This window comes from Centrocercus urophasianus, unplaced genomic scaffold (assembly GCF_019232065.1).
Source record: "Centrocercus urophasianus isolate 14NV4802_14NV808 unplaced genomic scaffold, USGS_Curo_1.0 seq_12, whole genome shotgun sequence".
Taxonomy (NCBI): Eukaryota; Metazoa; Chordata; class Aves; order Galliformes; family Phasianidae; genus Centrocercus; species Centrocercus urophasianus.
The window spans coordinates 27,044,872-27,064,564 of NW_024884364.1; positions in this window are offsets into that span (position 1 = coordinate 27,044,872).

Consider the following 19,693-nt stretch of genomic DNA (forward strand, 5'->3'; position numbering starts at 1 on the left):
CAAACAAACAAACAAACAAAAAAAACCAGGACAAAAGGAAAACAGAGATTAGGTAAAACCAAGAAAATTAAGTGGAGAGTGACTTATTTTTATTTTTATTCTTATTCTTATTCTTATTTTTATTTTTATTTTTACTTTAGAAAGAATTTTTTAAAAAAGGTATCTGTATGTAAGAAGCAGCACACAAAAGCTCATGTAAAAGGAAAATCACGGTAACTGCAAGGTAAATCAAGATGCTCAGTGTCTAAAGAACTTGCATGAAATTTTTGTATTTAAGTAAATGACAGTTTTTAGTATTTTCTGCTTAAGTCTACTGGCTTTCATGGAATTAGTAGCATTCCCCCCAGGGTACAGGTGTTTCGCTTTACTCCATAGTTCTGCAGAGATTTCAGATTGGTGTATGTTGCATTCTGGTAAAATTTTCACTCTGATTTTACTTCCCTTGGCTTTACTTTCAAGGTCCTCAATATTTTGAGCCCACTGTACTAATCTCTTTTTTTCTCTGATACATCGGAACAGCAAAGTTGAAGATCAGTGGGTTAGAAGTTAAGATTATTTTAGGCAGTAATATGTACTATGGAACAAAGTGTTAAGGTGCTTGTTTAGTTGAGCTATCCTCTGTGACCTCTGTGGTTTTGCATTATCTGTAGCTTCTGTTTGAACTTCAGTATACTTTTAGTTCTTTCTCTTTTACAGATATCAAGTAACATTACATCTACTAGGTTTGCTGCTAATGGCTGAATGTTGTCACTAGTTAAAAAGTTCTTCCTTTTGACTGTCACTATGTAGTCCTCCAGTTCTTTTCCATTCCTCAGTCCTTCAGAACCTCTGTTTCAGATCTCCAGTTTGAGTGAGACCCATTTGGTCAAATTTTGAAACTGGAGTTGGGAAATTTACTTCAGCTAGTTATCTATCTTCCCCTGTAGACAATGCAAGAACAGAAAGATACTAGAGAACATCTTTTTTCAAACTTATTGAAGTCTATTTAAGTTTGATCTACCTATCTGTCACTACAGTCTATAGAAGCCTAGACAACTATATGTTTTAATTACACATACACATTAGAAGGTAGTTAAATTCACCTTATTGAGAAAATTTCTGAAGAGGAACATAAATAATATGTTGACAACAAGATTAGAGTTAACTAGTGAAAGAGTTAAGGGAAAAGCCAAGTCCCCATGACTTCCTGTAAGGCCAAAAGAGAATCAAGCGTTATTACTGAGGTTTCATTCTCTGGGTTGAGTATACACGTCTGTAACTTAATAAGTTGTTGGTACTGGGACAAGGTAAACTTGTTGGGAAATATCAGATAATGTAGATGGAAATTCTGTTGAAACTGTACTGAACATATGCAAATAACAGTTTTCAAAGTTTCATAACTTGTCCGAATAAGTAAATTCTCATTGATAAAACAACAAGCCAGTTGGTGTTATAACACAGGGAGGTACTGCAGCTCTTCAAAGAAATACATTTCAGTACTAGGAAATCAGTGTATTTCACTGTAATCTTCCTCTTGGAAATGGTATAATCAATTTCACTGAAACTTCCCCAAAAATTCTTCACTTGAAGAATCAATGTGGGAAGTTCAACCCTACCAGTGAAACCTAGCAAAACAAAACATAAGTAACCAACCAGCCAACCAACCAACCAACCAAAAAAAAAAACAAAAACAAAAAACAACCAAAAATGTTCATAGTGGAAATTTCAGGTAACTCTAGTTGTAGACAGGTATATCAAATTCTACTTGCTGTTCTGATTGACAGTGTAACTGGATGCTTAGGCCTTGATGACAGGATGTCAGTCTGCATCAAGGAGGTTGGACCTCCTTACATAAAACCTGCCACTGTAAAGGCAAGAGGCCTTATTCTGGTAACCTTCCTGTCTCATGTATAGTCCTCCTTCCTCTGCCTCTCACTTACATCTGGAGAACTCTTCTTTCTATCTGCAAGGGTCACCTCTGATGTAAACCACCTACACACTTGAGATGTTCCCAAAGGTATGTAAATAACTCATCCTCAAGCAAATAAACAGGTCATTTTTTTCTCTAATTAAGAAAATTCACAAAAAGATTCCACACTGCAAAGGCAGGATTTTTTAAATACATATTTATCTTTCATGCATTATTTTTTGAGATTTTCTTACTGTCTGGTTCAGTTCATTCTACAGTTAACTCAATTTCACAGAACTGATAGATTTGCAGAATTGGACAGAAAGGAATCCAAGGTTTTACATTAAAATGTACAACTTTTCTTTAAAATAAGTAGTGTGCCCAAGAGATCTGATTTCCTGAAGCTAGTAACCATTGCAGAAGTATTTACAAATTTATCTAGCTCCAAGCTATGTAATTAAACATGTACAGTCATTCCAAGGAGACAGATGGCCATATGATTAACTTTGATACCAGACTGTTTTGACATGTGTAAAAAGCATTCCACTGCCTTTACTCTCCCTTTCCAATATCTTTTCTGCAGACATTAACTTCTCCACTTAACCCTGCAAAGAAGTTTATGCTCTCAGATTCTTGTCCCTTGTTGTACTAAAGGATCTCTCTGAAAGTGCAAGGGCTCCCTTGCAATGGTTTCCTAGAAAATATGCAACTGAGTTTTAAGTTCTGAAAGGGAAATCTCCTTCTTTATAATTCTTTTTTAAGGTACTAGAAATACTTACAACAGTTTTCTTGAACACATACACACACACAGTGTGACATCACATTTTTCATTCTCAGTATTCTCCAAATCTAGTGATTAAATGTCATCCTGAAGTTGCAATCTTCAGCTTCAAACATAGAGAAAGAAAGAATTGAGACTGAATTTTAATCAGAAATAAAAATCTAATCAGTCACCGGAAAGCGACACGTACTTATCTGTGGAGAGATACGATAAAGAACTTTGACGAACGGATATGAAGAACTTACATGGAAAGTAGTTACAGGTAGTGCAACTATAGATTAGACAATAGGAAATACAAAGGCAGAAGACATTTGAAAGCAAAATGTTGACAATAGGCAGAGTTCAGACATAAAACTGTGTTACGCTATGGAGTATCACAAGGTGTTATTCTCCGAGATCTCCATATTCTCCATTTTAACCTCAAAATATTTTTCACTTCTCTTGAACCTTAGTTATGAATTGTTGCATACATAGTCTTTTCTACAGCAGAAGCATGTGCAGAAGGAAAAGAAAAATATAAACCATAAAAATGTAGAACTGCTGCCAATAGCAAATTGAACAGTTATATGACACTGCTCCTCTCCTCTCCCCTCCATCTTATCATCTACTCTACTGCATTCTACTCAGTACTGCATTCAACACCCTAATGTTACTTTTCACTTGCTGGAGGATTTTGGGAGGAAGTGATAAAATTTTAAATTGGAAAGAATAAAAGAAAAAAAATTCAAATTGAAATTAATTTAACACTGTACAAGACAAATAGGTTTCACCCACACATTTGGGACAGATTTGTAATGAATGTGAGTAAGATTACACCAGTAACTCAAGTCAAATTATCAGAATCAATTTCATTTAGGAATGAAGATTATCTGAAGTACCAGTAACTTATGAATATCTTTTTTTAAAGTAAATCTTGGTGCAGTTGTCAAACTTCAGCGGGCCTTGGAGCAGATTTTAAAACAATTCTTAGAACTCACTCAATATCAGTTTGGTGTCATTTTCTAAGAAAAGAAGTTTATGAGTGTATATTTGCCTGGCCCTAGCAACTCTCCTCACTGTCCTAACAACTTTGGATCCCCATGTTTCACAGAAAGCTAGTCTCAAGGCTAAGTAAAACATCTATCTGTTCCTCTTACCTTCCAGTGACCTGGTGGCAAGAATTACTGCAAAGTGACATCATATTTAATACTGAAAAAACTCTACAAGTAAAGTACCTTTTGAAATCACACAGAGCGTTTAAAATTCTGAAATAGAACAAATGGTCAACACATAGTCAGAAGTTACAGACATGATGCCAAATTCTAAGGGAAACAATGTTCCAGTGCACATGAAACCTCTTGTTTTATTGTTTGATCTGTTTTTAATAAAACGTGTAATGATTCAAATTGAGCAGTGTCATTTAACTAAACATGAAATACTCCACATTGTCAGTTTTCTGTTATCCCGGGTGGCTGTACCATACAGCTTAGATGTTGAAATGGAAACGATGCTTCTAGTACAATAAGACTGACTTCGTCTTTCCATCCGAACTCACTCTGAATGTGCTGCTTGACATGCACTTGTACATATCAAAAAATCATAGAATGGCCTGGGTTGAAAAGTACCATAAAGATCATCCTAGTGGTCCTCCTCTGGACCCACTCCAAGAGCTCCATGTCCTTCCTGTACTGGAAGTCTCAGGCCTGGATGCAGTACTCCAGATGTGACCTCACAAGAACTGAATAGAGTAGGAACAATCACCTCCCTCTCCCTGCTGGCCACTTCTCTTTTAATGGATACTGTTGGCCTTCTTGGCTGCAAGCAGACGTTGCAGGCTTATGTCCAGCTTCTCATCTACCAGGACCCCTAAGACCTTCTCTGCAGGGCTGCTCTCAAGGAGATCTTTCCCAATTTGCTCCCCATATTGGTGCATTTGTTTGGTGTCTCATCCTTAAGTTAAATCACAGAAACTGAAAGCTCATCTCAGCAGAAACAGACACTCCTTTTGTTCAGCTGGAGATCCTGACAAAAATAAAGACCAGACACACGTTCATTCTAAAGGACAAGTCCCCTTTGTACACCTATGCCTTTTTACAGGGGAATTTCCAAAATGAAAGAACATCTTGCAGTTTTGTTCCTTTGCCTGCAACTGCAGTATGCAGTAAATGAAACATCCAAACAAGACTGAATGAAGCACAAGGTTTTTGTCAACCCAGAGGTTAAGTTACCTTCTTAGTGATATCAACAATGCTAGGATACTACCTTGCATCTACAGCTGTTCATAATGATGCTAAGCAATGACCTATGACAGTGACGAGTTCTGAAACAGTGATTAAGGGGAGATGTCTAATATAACATATACAATAATACTAGGCACAGAGGAGTTTGGTATTGTTGGATTCATCCAGGGTACCCAGATGTACTGTAAATAAGGCTTTCTCCCTTTAACTGACAGAAACTCACATGATATTTCAACACAATTACTTCCATTCCAGATCTAAACAAAAAAATGCAGATTTTAGCAAAATTTTTTTTTAGTTTGTTTCATTTTAGTTAAGAATTAGAATCAAAATAGCTCAATTGGAAGGGATCTGAAAAGGTCATTGAATTCAACTGCCAGACCATGTCAGAGCTTAACAAAAGATAAAGCTTTATATTAAAGGCATTATCCAAATGTCCTGTGAATACTCATAGGCATAGGGCATCAATTACATCTCTATGACCATCCTCATGGTGAAGAAATTCAGACTCCAGTCTGAACATCATCTAGTGTAGCTTTGTGCCATTCCCACATGTCTGTTCATTGGTTTCCAGGGTTACCATTTCCCTCTCCATTTCCCTCACTCAGAAAATTGCACAGAACAATATGATTGCCTCTTAGCCTTCTTTTCTCCAGACCAGATAACCCAAGTACCTTCAAACTCTCCATAGGACATTTCTTTTTACCAGCTTTGTTGCCCTCCTCCTCTGAGTGGCCCTCCTTCTCTTTCAAATACCTTAACATCCTTGTTATATTTTAGAGATCAGAAATGCATACAGTATTCAAGGTGAGGTCTCCCGACTGCTAAATGGAGTGGAGAAAAAATCTCTTTTGACTATCTGGCTACGTTGTATTTAATGCATCCTAAAATGTAGTTTGCTGTCTTGGCTGCCAGGGCAATACTTCTGATTCCTCTTGAGCACGCTGTTGACCAGGAACCCCTCTCTGCAGAGCTACTCTCTAACTATTCACCTACCATTCTGCTCTGCTTTACTCCGTCCAAGGAATGAAACCATCATTTTCCTTTGATTAAATTCATGGCTTGGCTAACAGTCCAGTGTTCCAAACTACCTAGCCCCCTCCCCAAGTCCTCTCATCCCTGCAGGGAGTCAACAGCACCTTCCAGTGTAGTATTATCAGAAAACTTTTTGAGGATGCATTCCATTCCTTCATCCAGATTGTCAGTCCTGTTTAATGGCAACAGCTGTATAGTTTAATACCTCCATCATACACAGCACAACACCTCCACCTTTCCTGTCCTGCCTATCCATCCTGTAGAGTTGATATTCCTCTATCCCAGCACTCCAGCCACAGGACTTATCCCATCAAGTTTCACCAATATAAATGATATAGCTCTGGGAAAGGACCAAAGTTTCCATTTCATCCCATTTGTTTCTTATACTACATTTGCTGTTATACAAGCATTTCAGATGTACTCCTGAATGCACAGAACTCCTCAAAACAGCACAAATATTCCCATTATTCCCATTAACCTTGCTACCCACAGACGGTGACTATCATTCCTTTGCCTAACTTCATGAACTTGTTCTGTGAACATTCAGGTCCTTAGGATTTTAAACGGGTAAATCAACATATTAAAAATAACTTTTTTAACCAAGGAGATCATCCATGTTTCCACACCTCTTTATTTCAGTAATTCTAATATTGGGGAGTTGGCATGTGTTAAATTCATACCAAACTAAATCAAGATAGGAAGCTAAGTAAATCTCATGTTTTTCTTTTGAATTATTTACTACTTTTGTAGGCATAAATTTACATTTACCAGGACATGCTTATAGTTTATTCCTTCATTTGCTCCTTGGCTTTGCCATTTTCAGCTTTTGCAGCTGTTGTTCTCACGGAAACCCCTGTATGTGGTAGACATCTTTTCTGGTTCAAGAGTGAGAACAGCTGACTGCATCATTATTCAGAGGCACAACCTGTTGCTTCACTATCTTTTTAAAATAGGACTTTGTATACAAGTGGGTGAATTGTGTATACAAGGGATTAATCATTTGCTGAAGTCTCTCTTTTACACCACAATATTGCTATGATTGTGAAGATCCTTTATTTTTTCTTTAAAAATAGTATCGTTGGCAAAGGCATGACATCACACTAACATGAAGGCACCTTTTACAAGCTAAAACAAGGTGGAAGAATGGTTTATGCAGTTACAGAACGAAGAATATGGTGAAAGTCATCACTGGCAATTAGAGCAAAACTAGTTTAAAATCCTACTCATGACATCTGGAATCAAAATGTTTGAATTTATTTTGGCTTTGATATTGACTACAAGCCACAGATGTTATACTATTAATGAGTGCCTGGATCTGCTACAGATCCTGAGAAATATGTTTTTTAACACTCTGGTGCTAGGATACTCCTCTCAACATATAATGAAACATATGGCATCATCTTTATTTCTCATTGCCATTACACTAAACCAAATACACTAAAGATATCTCTTTCAGGTTAAATGTAGTTCTTACATACAGAAGATGATTTCTAATCACTGTACTAAAAAGTGATCTACTGAATAGGAAAAAATCATCCTGTCTGGGAATAAAAGAGGTAGGAGATGGGGAGAAAAAAGTTCAGGTATGAGTAGGCCTTTAACAAAGTTGTAGATACAACAAATTTCAGACTTTAAGCAAACTAATCATAAATAAAATGCTAATATGCATAGGCATATATCCAGTTAAATCTGTTTTTTTTTCCAATATTTGTATTGTTTGTAAAATCAAATCACAGCTGTTTAACTAGCTTCCTCCTCATTGTATGACCTCAATAATTAAAAATGTATTTCACAATAAGTTGTTTTTTGTTTTTTTGTGGCTTTTTTTTTTTTTTTTTTTTTTTTTTTTTGTCTTCTCAGAGCTGGAAATTCCTTTTAATACTTACTTGGTGACAGTGTATTGTGATATGCCAGAAGCAGTATCCGGTTATCACCATTATTCCAGTGGAGAAGTCAGTGCAGAATATCGGAAGACAAAATTATCATGAGCATTAACCAACAGGATACATGAAATATAAATTTCACAGTGTTCTCATGACATTTTAGCCAAAGTAATCATAATCCTGAATAGTTTCTTTAATTCCTCTTTGCCCAGAGATGTGGTGGATGCCCTGTGCTTGGAGACACTAAAGGTCAGGCTGGACATGGCTCTGAGCAACCTGATATAGCAGTAGGTGTCCCTGTTCATTGCAGGGGGTTGAACTGGATGACTTTAATGGTCCCTTTCAACTCAAACAATTCTGTGATTCTATGATTCTATTTTACATCTAATCAGAGAATTAGAATGGCATAGTAATGCAATAGAGCATGACTTTCAAAATCACAAGCAGCCGCTTTGTCCTGCTCATACCTAATGGAAATAATGCAATAAAAAGCAGTGGAATTCCAGGAACTGGGAGAGTGGGTAGGTCATCTAAATAAGAGCTGTTTTGCCTTCTGGCATTCATACTTCTAGTGTGGATATCACAAAGCCCTTCAAAGTACCCTAATGTTTTGTAAAGAGTGAATGAAGAGAAAGAGTGCTGTGAAATGGGCTCCACAGTTAGGAAACGGTGTCTAAGCAGCACCTTAAGCAATACTTAAGAGAAATTTGTTTAAAATTTTCTCCTATATCCCAGATATACATCTAAGGAATCACACTGCATTTAGGTTCCAACTAAAATTTCAAGGCTAGCGATACTCTTAGGTATACTATGGAACCCCTCCAGTTTCCTAGCAGGTGGCAGCTGTTTCATCATGTCCTAAAGTGCAAAATTAGCTCAAATAGTTAGAATAGCCAAACAAAAATGTAGTGTAGCTGCATATAGCTGGGAATCCAGTGGGCAAAATGCTTTCTTTGGCTTGCAGGCAGAGAGAAGTTCTTTGTAGAGCAATTTCACATAGGAATTCATGATGAGGTTCCCTGCAGGTTACACTGAAAGAAAACAAGTCTCAGAGCCAAAGGGGATGTAAATGGTGGCAAGAATACATGTTGACTCAGAAGAATATAGAGTGTTAATATCTGCCCGAGAATCTGTAGGAAAATAACATGTGGGTAGTTTTTGGCAAAGAAAAGTCTGAATTTCAGATTGTTTAGTAAATTTGTTTAGAAGGGTAATAACAATAAAATAGACTGAAATAATCACTACTAAGCAACTATGTGGGAGGGAGATAGAATGGTAAATAACCCATTTTAATCTCCACTTAAATCATAATGAACATTAATAGAAAAAACAGATTTTATTTACAACTTTATTTGAAACTTCTGAATTGAAGGACAAGATGATTCTGGGTGCTAATGTAATATTTTCCCTATTTAAGACCCTTGTTTATGGAGATATTTCCAAGTACGGAGACTTAGAATTATGTAAAAACAACCTGCAAACCCTAAGATAAAGCACAGGATTTTGCAGGCCTTGTTAGTTTTTACACCACATCACCCATCCAAATGGCTGTGATATGCCTCTACAGGTGCTCCAGTAGCTTTCAGTTACTCCAGTTTAAACAGAGCATCTGTCAGTATTACCATTAAAATGTCCATCAACTCCAAGCAAGAAACATAGGTCCAGCTGGAGTTCAGCATGGCTTCCTTCAGTTAGACTATTCTCCTTTCTTTAGTGCTAACAGATTACATATGGCCCAGTTTAAAAGTCATACGGGGTTTCTGTGGGAACGGCCTCCACACTGGCTGGGTCCCACTGCAGCTGCCTAGTAACAATCATTAATGGGACACAGAGGGAAATAATACAACTTCCAGATTTAATTTCCATAGCTGCGTCCAAGTTCAGCACAGAGCAACACCTCTTTCCTTCCCACCCTGGCCTGATTTGCAGCCTCTATGGGATTCTGCCCCTGAAGCTCTGCAGAAGGGCAGGGAGGAAGCCAGTGTCTCCCAGCAGCAGTATGCATACCCAACCAGTGCTGATCCAGACTACCAGGGATGTCTTACAGGACAAGTGTAAGATCAGTTCTCTTTGTCGTACAAAGGGCTCTTCTTGCACTTAGGGCAGCATCAAGTATCTGAACACAGCCTTCCCTTGGGCTCAGGTGAAAAGAAAGGAAGTCATCTTCTCTCAAAATGGTGGAATTGATCCCTCACATTTAGGGACAACCAGTCCCTGCCATATTTAGGCATTTGCACTGATGACCATAATCCATCAATTCTTAGTCAAGGTTGGGGAAACAGACTCCCTGATCTCCCAAGGGCTGTGATTATCACTTCTTTCAGGAGATTATGTACAACATGAAAGAGGCAAACTAGAGCTGTCTGTCAGTTGATTTCGTTTTGCTCTCCCCTGCTCTTGTATGTATACATGTAGAATCATCTCATCAACTTATACCTCTCTGATTTAGTTTTTACAGCAGGAATCACTACTGTTTCTTTGTTCTGTGCATAAAACACTGAGAGTTTTCTTTACTTACCAAAAGTGCATGCTATGGGCAAGCAATTATAGAAGGCAGCAGTTAAATAACTGCAATAAGGCTGTGAGTTGTGTGTGCCTGCTGAGTGAGCCCCCCACCAACGAGTTTTTATGGGGCTCATGTGGTCATATGAAATACAGAAGCCAATCAACACTTTTATGGAAAATTCTCTAATTGCCACATACTCTCAGTGTATGTTAACAACTATAAAATCCTTACTTGCTTTCTGTGAAATTTATCCATGCAGACTGAAAATAAGCAAACTATATCACATTTAAATACACAGTAAGAGATTAGATTGTACATATTTTGCATCAGTTTTCTTGAGTATAAAATTTAACCGTAAGATTCAAGACCAGTATTCAAGGAAGTTGAAGTGCAGAGCAGAAAAGGCATCAAAGCTATCACAGGCATAAAAAATCGTATAAGACAGGCTGTCCTGCTGTCATGCTGTACCTGTACCTTTGTGTGATACTTGAAACAACAACAGTCTTAAGATCTTTAAATGGTGGTTTTTTTGGGAAAAGTTCTTTTTTTTTTTTTTCTTTTAAAGGCAAGTTTTCTACAAATTTCCACTGAGAATTAAACTTTAACAGTAGCTTTCAAAAGCACCATTAAATAAGAGGTTATAATGGATATAGTGACAGAGATTTGAGTTATACTGTGATGCCATTATATGTCATTATAATAAATAAATGCTTATTTCTGGAAATGCATGCATAGTTTTGGGGTAAAGACTGAAGGGGATCAATCATCATTTTTGCCAGCAGTCATTGCTTTCAGTTAATATAGAATAGAAACAAGAAAGCACTTAGTTGGGAATAGCGATTTTGTTTCTGGCCATCTGGGGTTTTATGTGTGAAACTCCAGTGTCCTGCAGGGTTTGCAATTTCATTTTCTGTTTTCATACTGCTAGACAGTAGCTGAATATTCAATATGGTGTTTTACATTCTAGTATCATGTACCGTCATAGTCCAAATCTGCAAACAAATCAGCAAAATGTCCATCACCCCAAGATCATTTTACTCTTCATACCTATGAAGCCTAACTGCTGGCTGATTCAGAATTTATTTCCATAATTAGTTTAGAATTCATTTCCATAATTACTGAGCCATCTCTCTTATGATGTGCATATGCTAAATGCAGATGTCAGAAATGCAGTTTTATCTGATTTTATAGTATCTCTTTTGCATAAACATAAAATATATTCTTGCTCAGAAACAAGATTAGTTCCAAAACAAATAAAAAAATAACAAAATAAATTAAAACAAAACAAAATCTGACACAGAGGTTCAAGAACCTCTTAACTGATCTAAGAGGATTCCCTCAATTCCACATAAATTCTACCTGAGCATTTGATAATCTAGAACTGCAGAATATAGTTATCAGAAATCATAATTCAGGCAATATTCTGAACTCACAATTTCTGTGCTGTGAAGTAATACACCTAATTTGATTTCTTGAAAAGCCTTGCATTTGTTATATCCTCAGATATCCAAATTCGTCAGTAAGAGGAACAAAAATTTTAAATACACAACTTCCTGACTTTGAGTACCCTTGTTTCAAGTTTGGAGTGATGAGATTTAATAAACTCCTGTATTTACAAAACTCTGAGAATCTTTCTCACAGTGCAGTCCTTCCCAGTGTCTCCATCTTGACACTCTTTGGAGGGATTTCTTTCACTTCACATTTTTCGAAGTCCTGACCAATATCTAAAATCTATAATTTCTGAAGACCATTAGTAGAAGTGCATTTTCTAATACAATTTGTTTATAGCAACAATAGCAGCAACTCTGTCTCATTCCTAGTTACAGTGAGGCTAAACTATGCTGATGTAACCAACATGTGAGAAGCTCTCCAGCATAACAGGCTATCGCTGTGAACCAACACATATCTCCTGCATGGATAATCAACAGTTATTGTCCAAGGAAGCACAGCTAGGGAATACAATAAACACACCAGCTTCTGAAGAATCTTCTCGGAGCTTTTTACAGTTGGCAGATGTTAATCTGCCTGCATGTATTTGAATGCAACTAGCCTATCTACTTTTCCCTTTCCATATTGGTGAACACGGAGGAGAAGGGCCCATCTTCCCAAGTGTTAATGTGGTATGTTACAGTAACCATTTTAAGAGTGGACATGCTATAGCCAGTATGCAGGACAGCAGTAACAAAAGCAGGTCATAAAGGTGCCATAGATCACAAAATAGTGTATAAAAATAATCTTGATACGAGTATTAAAAAAAGGTATATGTACTCGCTAGAGTCCACATTGCATGTTTACTTTATATAAAAAAAATTATAGCAGACTTTGAAAAATATAATTGATCTATCATGGAAATTGATCACCACAGCAGCACCTCATACAGATTAAGTCATGCACGACAACATTTCTGCTCCCTTAGTTTTGTTTAGCATTACCCTTAACACATTGTAAGAGCTAATAATGAACTGCTTACTTCAATTTTAATATGCTATATCATCATAACTGTGCACAAATGAAATTGGATTTGATATTCCCTAGAAAAGCATGTGTCATTGTTTGGACTAGATAAAGTCTGCATCTCTATTCCCACCAGATCAGGGAACAGAACGGAACATTCGGATCCTCCTTACAAGATCTGCCACAGGACAAGCCTTGCAGCTTGTCCCATGAAGACACTCAGTCACGTCGTGAATTATATTCAACCTGCTCTGGTTCCAGAGAGGACACAGCAATGCTGTAGCTGACTGAAAGTGAAATCTTGGATGATGTCATGATTATATGCAGCCTGCAAGATGTTTTACTCTTGTATTCTTTCCAAGCTAAATAGAACTGAATTGTATACAAATGGATCAAATCACAGATTCCAGAACGAGTGGCTATGAACAGTTCAAAATAGTTTTGTATAAAATAAGTTGTCTCACATGCTAACATATGCTAAATTTTCCTTTAATTTTTTATACAGATGAATAAATCAAAATGAATAAGTAAATGTAATCTTCAACACAAGAGTGTTCTTGCAGTACCTACAAATGCGTATGAACTTCCTGTTATTCATAGCTTGCAACATACAAGCAGTAAAGAGGAGAAGAAAACAGAAGTTACTGCACTACCCATCACTTTCAGCAGTTGTACAGTCACTGATATTATATGCTATCATGGATCCCTTTTACACGGTTCCATGCTATGGCTCAGAGTCTGACTGAACATCATAGCTCCTCAAGTTCAAGGAAAGGGTTTCAGGTGAAACACAGCCTGCAGGACTTCCTATGGGAGGAATTATTTTGCTCATAAACATTTTTATGTTTTCCTGTGTTGTCCTTGAATATCCAAAGACAAGGGAACTCTTTCTCCCCTAAAGAAAAATAAACTTTTGACAATTTTATCCCTGATCATACTGAAAGCCAATTTACAGTAGACTCCTGCTTTTATTCCTCGATGCACTGTAAATGATATTTTTCTCCTTGTCTGAAACAAAGAAAAACAAAAACCCACTGAGATTATGATTTGCAAATCTAGTGATTTCTTCCATCTCATCTCCTTCAACAGAAGGTCAAAAAGGCTTGGGTCACACAACTTTCCATAGACACTACAGGCTCCTTTTTATAATGACCTCTTCATTTTACCAGCCAATGAATAACTAGAAAAAATATCTCTCCAGTGTTAGCTTTACCCTAAAAGCTTTAACTCAAGTCCAGATACGTTCTACTCCATCATCCAGACACTGTGGAACCTCATCTTTTATCCAAACTTTATATTTAAAATATTGTAAAAATGTTACCAGAAGCATTGCATTCTAGAGAGCACCATTGAAAGGTCAAAGTCTGCTAAAACTACATTTGACAGTAGTGTGATATTCAGTGTGAGCTAGTAAAATTGCCATCATTTAATTGTCTTCAATCATTTATTGTAATTCTTGCAACGCATAAACTTCTAAGGTACTTGGAATGTTTAATGCCTTGTACCGAGTGGACACTTAACAGAGAATTATATTATTTAGAGTTCAACATCAACTAATCTTGTTACAAGCAATATTTGAAAATGTAGTTCCCTTAGTAATTTTGTTCAATCTATGGATAAACATAATTTTAAAACTGTGCTATATTTATCATGTCAGCTGATAGCAGCTGTAATCATATAAATGTTTTAAAAGAAAATTTGTGCTAAGCCTGAAAGGGAACAACAGCTCTGAAAATTGACTGTTTCTCATTCCAGTTACTACATTCTATACTTACATTTATATTTTGCTAAAGTACTGAATTGTCTTGGTAAAAAAGGAGACAGCATATACTATTGTAAGACTTTCCATATTTTGTTGCAGCTGCTGTAAGTATCTTCTAATATAACAAGTGATACTACTGCCTCTGCAGACCTGTGGTGATAAAGATTGCATTTGACGTTAAAGGAAGAAAGGCTTTATACACAAGCTGGAGACTTTTTACTGTTTGTATGTCTTCAAATTAGCATAAATTCCACAAAAATATTCAAAAGTTTTCGCTGATTCTTTAAAGAAGCTGCCCTGTAGTCAATAGATCAGAATTTGTCCTAACTGCTGGATGGATTTTGTCTTTTACTTCTTAAGTATAACAGAAGTTTGCACAATATTCTTGTTGACAAAAGATTAGGAACATGTGGAATTAAGATCAGATTCTTCCTGCTATCTTTTCTTGTAACTAATATAAATCACCACAAATTTAATGAGCATTACTGCACAGTTTACCAGAAGAGCACCTCATCACAACTTTCTGAGGTTGTACCCAATTAAAGGTAGAGGCCAAGTTTCTCACAAGTTCTTTCCTCTCTGTCTGTGATTTAGTCTGGATACAACATTCACTGTCAGAGCTGGGGAAAACTGGTTTCTAAACAGCGGCTGAAAAACAAGACTGTTAGCAATTCAAGTATTCAAAGAGCTGATGATAGATAATACATATATGGCAGTAAAAGTTATTGAGCATTTTTCTTCAATGATTCTTAACTTTGGAGGATCTGGCACCATTCTCGACCAGCAGATTTGTACATAATACTCTGTGTGGTTTGTAACAAAATCTTAATTTGCAATCTGCCAAGTGCTGGGTGACAGACAAAACTCAAATGTTGTTTTTTTTTTAAACATTATTTCTAAATCTGTTCTTGATTTAGCTTTTTTACAAGATAACATTTTGTGAAATTCACTTTCCCTGCTGAAGGAGTTTCTACACGTCAAATTATGAAAATGTGTACTAATGAAAGCTCCCTGTACTGTATTAGAGCATAACATATAAATAGGATGCTCATTTAAAAAGGGTGTGATTTAGCAATTTGTTGGAAGACACAATACATGCGTATTATGTAAGAATACATTAGCATTAGAAAATATTTTACATGTTATCGAGGAAAAAATATACTAGACTACAAATTTTAGAAAGCCTTGTTTGATTTTGTTTTAATAAAGGGTCCAAGATAAACAGCCTTATAAATAAAACAACTTTAACCTTATGCAGAAAATTAATATATAATTACTACACTGTGCAGAAAGCACTATGGATCCTCTTTCATCCTCTCTATTTTTCAGTCTCTTCTGAGCAGATATCTTGTAAGAGAAAATGCACTGCAGTGTAAGACAAGGGGGACAAAGATTCTGTGAAGTGCTCTTATTTCTTATAATATGGCCTGCTTCTAAGCTCACTGCCACACACAGAGTAAGATCTTCTAATCTTTCTGGACTGATTTGTGTTAAATGGAAATACAACAGCTTTTTCTGTGGTCCTCTTTTTCAAAGACTACAACACATGTAGCATTCAACACCCACGTGATGCACAGATCTAAAAGTGTGTTTTGGAACTAGATTGATTCTCTAAGTTATTTCTGCAAACAAAGGCCATTGGAACTCTGTATATCAATTGTTCTAGGAAATATGAGACATTTTAAAAAGTTTGAAATGTTCTCCCAGAGCACTTTTCAGGAATTTTTTCTTTTACTTCAGTAATATCAAGATTGATCTATTAATAACTATTTCTATCTTAGGCAATCAGCTTTCTGATCACGTAACGAAATTTCTAGAGTTTGAATTACTGTCCTATATTTGTCCTGATGGAATATACTGGACTAAACATGGCTGTATTCAAGAAAATAGGAAGACTTGATGCAATCCCTAATTACTAGAGTTCAATTAAAAAAAATCTTCCCACTTATTTGTTCTGGGAAGACAAGATTTGTGCAGTGTTACTCCTTTCATTTTAAAGAGTGCTACTTTTTGCCCTTAAAGCAAAACTTTGAATGTTCTAGATAGACAGTACCTTCAATCAGTATTTGTATATATGTGTGTATGCATGTGGTTGTCCAAGATTCTAATACTGCTGTCCATTTCACAAACAGAATCTCCCCTACATAGAGAAAAAGTCTTTGGTGCAGTGTATTAAGGATGGTGCTTTGAACTTCAGTGCAGTCTGTATCAGCCTTAAGAATATTATTTATATTTGATGAAATAAATAATCTTTAAAATACATGGAGAGATTGAATGAAAATGGTATCACTGCAAACACAGTTGTAACAACATTTGTGGTGTTATCAACAATGAGGTCAAGTACAGTATCCATTAAACACAGAAAATTAACAGAAATTACTGAAATAGCAAGAAAACTCAGAGGCATAGATTTTCCTAACTGCAAGCTCAGTTCATGCTAAATATTGTTAAAACTGACATCATAGTTCTTGGTCATGGACACCATACTAGATATACAAATGTGAACAATAGTGTAGTCTGATGTAATACAATTAAATAAAATGGACCATGATTTTTTGAACTGGAAATAGAATGAAAATCTGAATATTTCCTGTCTCAAAATAAAAAAAAAAAAGTCGAATGAATCAGTGGCTTGAAATGCTGTGTAACACTAAATGCTAAATGGTAAAGGTGTCACTACAATTAAACCAGGTCCTTTTTTTTTGTTGTTGCCATTAAATTTTATTTTGCTATCTCTTAATTCTAAAACTGAGATCTACTAAATGGTATTTTACAAAGGACTACTCAAAGGAGTAGCAATTTGGCATACAAGTACCTCTAGATTTTTCCCAAACAAAATTTCTATATTGCCTATGTTAAGAGGAAGGACCAAATCATTTTTCTTTAAATGGAAACCATACACATTTTTATTATCGCACAGGAATGTGTGAATGTTTAAATGTTATTTTCTTAATGAAAGTGTTAATTCAAAAAGTATTATGATTGTAATGGAAAATTATGTCTCAACTTTTGATGTTTCATCCAAAAAAAAAAAAAAAAAGTGACACAGAGCATCTCAACCTATTTTGCCAGTAGAAGAATCTAATAGTATCTTAAGCCAGACTGGATGGGGCTCTGAACAACCTGGTCTAGAGAGAGGTGTCCCTACTGATAGCAGAGGGTTGGAACTAGATGATCTTAAGACTCTTTTCCAACTCAAACCATTCGTTGATTCCCTAAAATTAAGGCAAAAAAAAAAAGAGTTCCTTAATTTGGTGTATATTATTTTTTCTCTGATCAGAAAAAATAATACTTTGATTAGGATTGGAGTTGAGAATTTTTAATTGTGAAAGTTTGCTCCAAGGAAGAAACCTGAGTTCCTTAAATATGGACTTCAATTGTGCTTCGCTTCTTTCAGAATGAATGCTAACACAAAAGAAAATATTTACTTTCCAGTATCTGGACTCCATAAAAAGGATGTGGGAATTTTGTAGTGAGTTTGTCCAGCTCCCTCTAGAAAGTGCCTCACTTCGATATGAGATTACATTTCTGAATTAATCAGTGTAGATGTATATGCATTTACAGGGCAGTCTAAGGCAAATATTCTATTCAGTGAAATGTTACATGACTTGACAGCTCATGCGAACTCAGACAGATGCATCTGCACTTCAGTTTCTCATTTATGAACAAGAGAAGAAAATGATGCTTTCCTGTCCAACAGTGGTGCAAAGAAAGCACTTTTAAACATTCAAAACTGGCCCATCATCACACTGCTATAATAATACAGGCTGTGTAAAAAAAATAGCTGAATAGTGAGAATTAGAAGATGGTACATAATGCATCAAAATAGAGAAAGTGAGATTACATAGATAATCAAAGTAATAACATGGCAAAACCTTCCCTGATGTGAAGCTATGAATTCATATATCTGTTATAATTCATACTTGAAAATATGTTCACTGGAAAGATGCTTGGTAACACAGACTTTTTAAAACCAACATTTCACCAAACACTTTACATTTTACCCCACTTGGAATATCAGTTTTCACGGTATTTCCAGCCAGTGTACATTTTTATTCAAATTGAATTAAACTGTTTAGCCACATGTGCATGCCAGTTTAAATAGCGCTGTTTGGAGAACATTATTTTCACCTTTATTGGACAAAAAGTACCGCAGGAAGTTGCCTTTCCCTGAAAATTGAACCCAGTTGAAAATAAAAGAACTGACATATAGCCAGGCCTGGAAAGTGTGTAAAATAAAAATCTACTTAGCAGAGAGGTGCACATCTTAAATACTTCAACGTTGTTATCTTTTAAGAGGATGGAGCGCTTTCTGGGACTATATCCCATGAAAATAGCTGAACAGCTGAATTTTACAGAATTTGCATTATAACTCTGCATGATTCCACAGATAGATCTAGTTTCTAATAGTATCCATTTAACTTTTGTGGGATAAAAACATAAGCTATTACTGTATCTCCCACAGCCTCCATCCATAATCAATGTTCCACTGCGGGACATTCTGTGTACTGAGAATGCTGGCCTCACAGATTACAAGCGAAACAGACAGAAGATGAGGAAAAAATACTTGTCATCACCACCCCTATTTTGTTTGTGAATTAGCGTTAGAGTGAATTGAATAAAGTTCTAGTTTGATTCTCTAAATCCATAATGAAACTACCAAACTGGCAACAGGTCTCCTGACTTCCAGAAGCATCCATGTATCACACACTTCAAAGTTGTCTATAGTTAGCAGAAGGCACAGGTTTCCTGGAAGGGACTTACGAATAAGTCAGATGAAAAAAAATATGACCAATATTTGAGGAATTTAACTACTGAAAAATCATCCATAGGACTATTCCTCTGGAAGTGTGGAAAAATGTGGAAAACATACAGCCAGAATCACAGAAACACCAAGGTTGGAAAAGACCTGCAAGATCATTAAGAACTCCAGGGTCAGTGACTCCACCACCTCCCTGTGCAGCCCATTCCAGTGACTGACCACTCTTTCAGAGAAGTAGTATTTCCTAACGTCCAGCCTGAATCTCCCCTTGAGCAGCTTGAAGTCATTCCCTCTAGTTCTATCATCAGTTACACAAGAGAAGAGGCTGACCCCCAGCTCACTACAACCACCCTTCAGGTAGTTATAGAGAGCAATAAAGTCTCCCAGGAGTCTCCTATCCTCC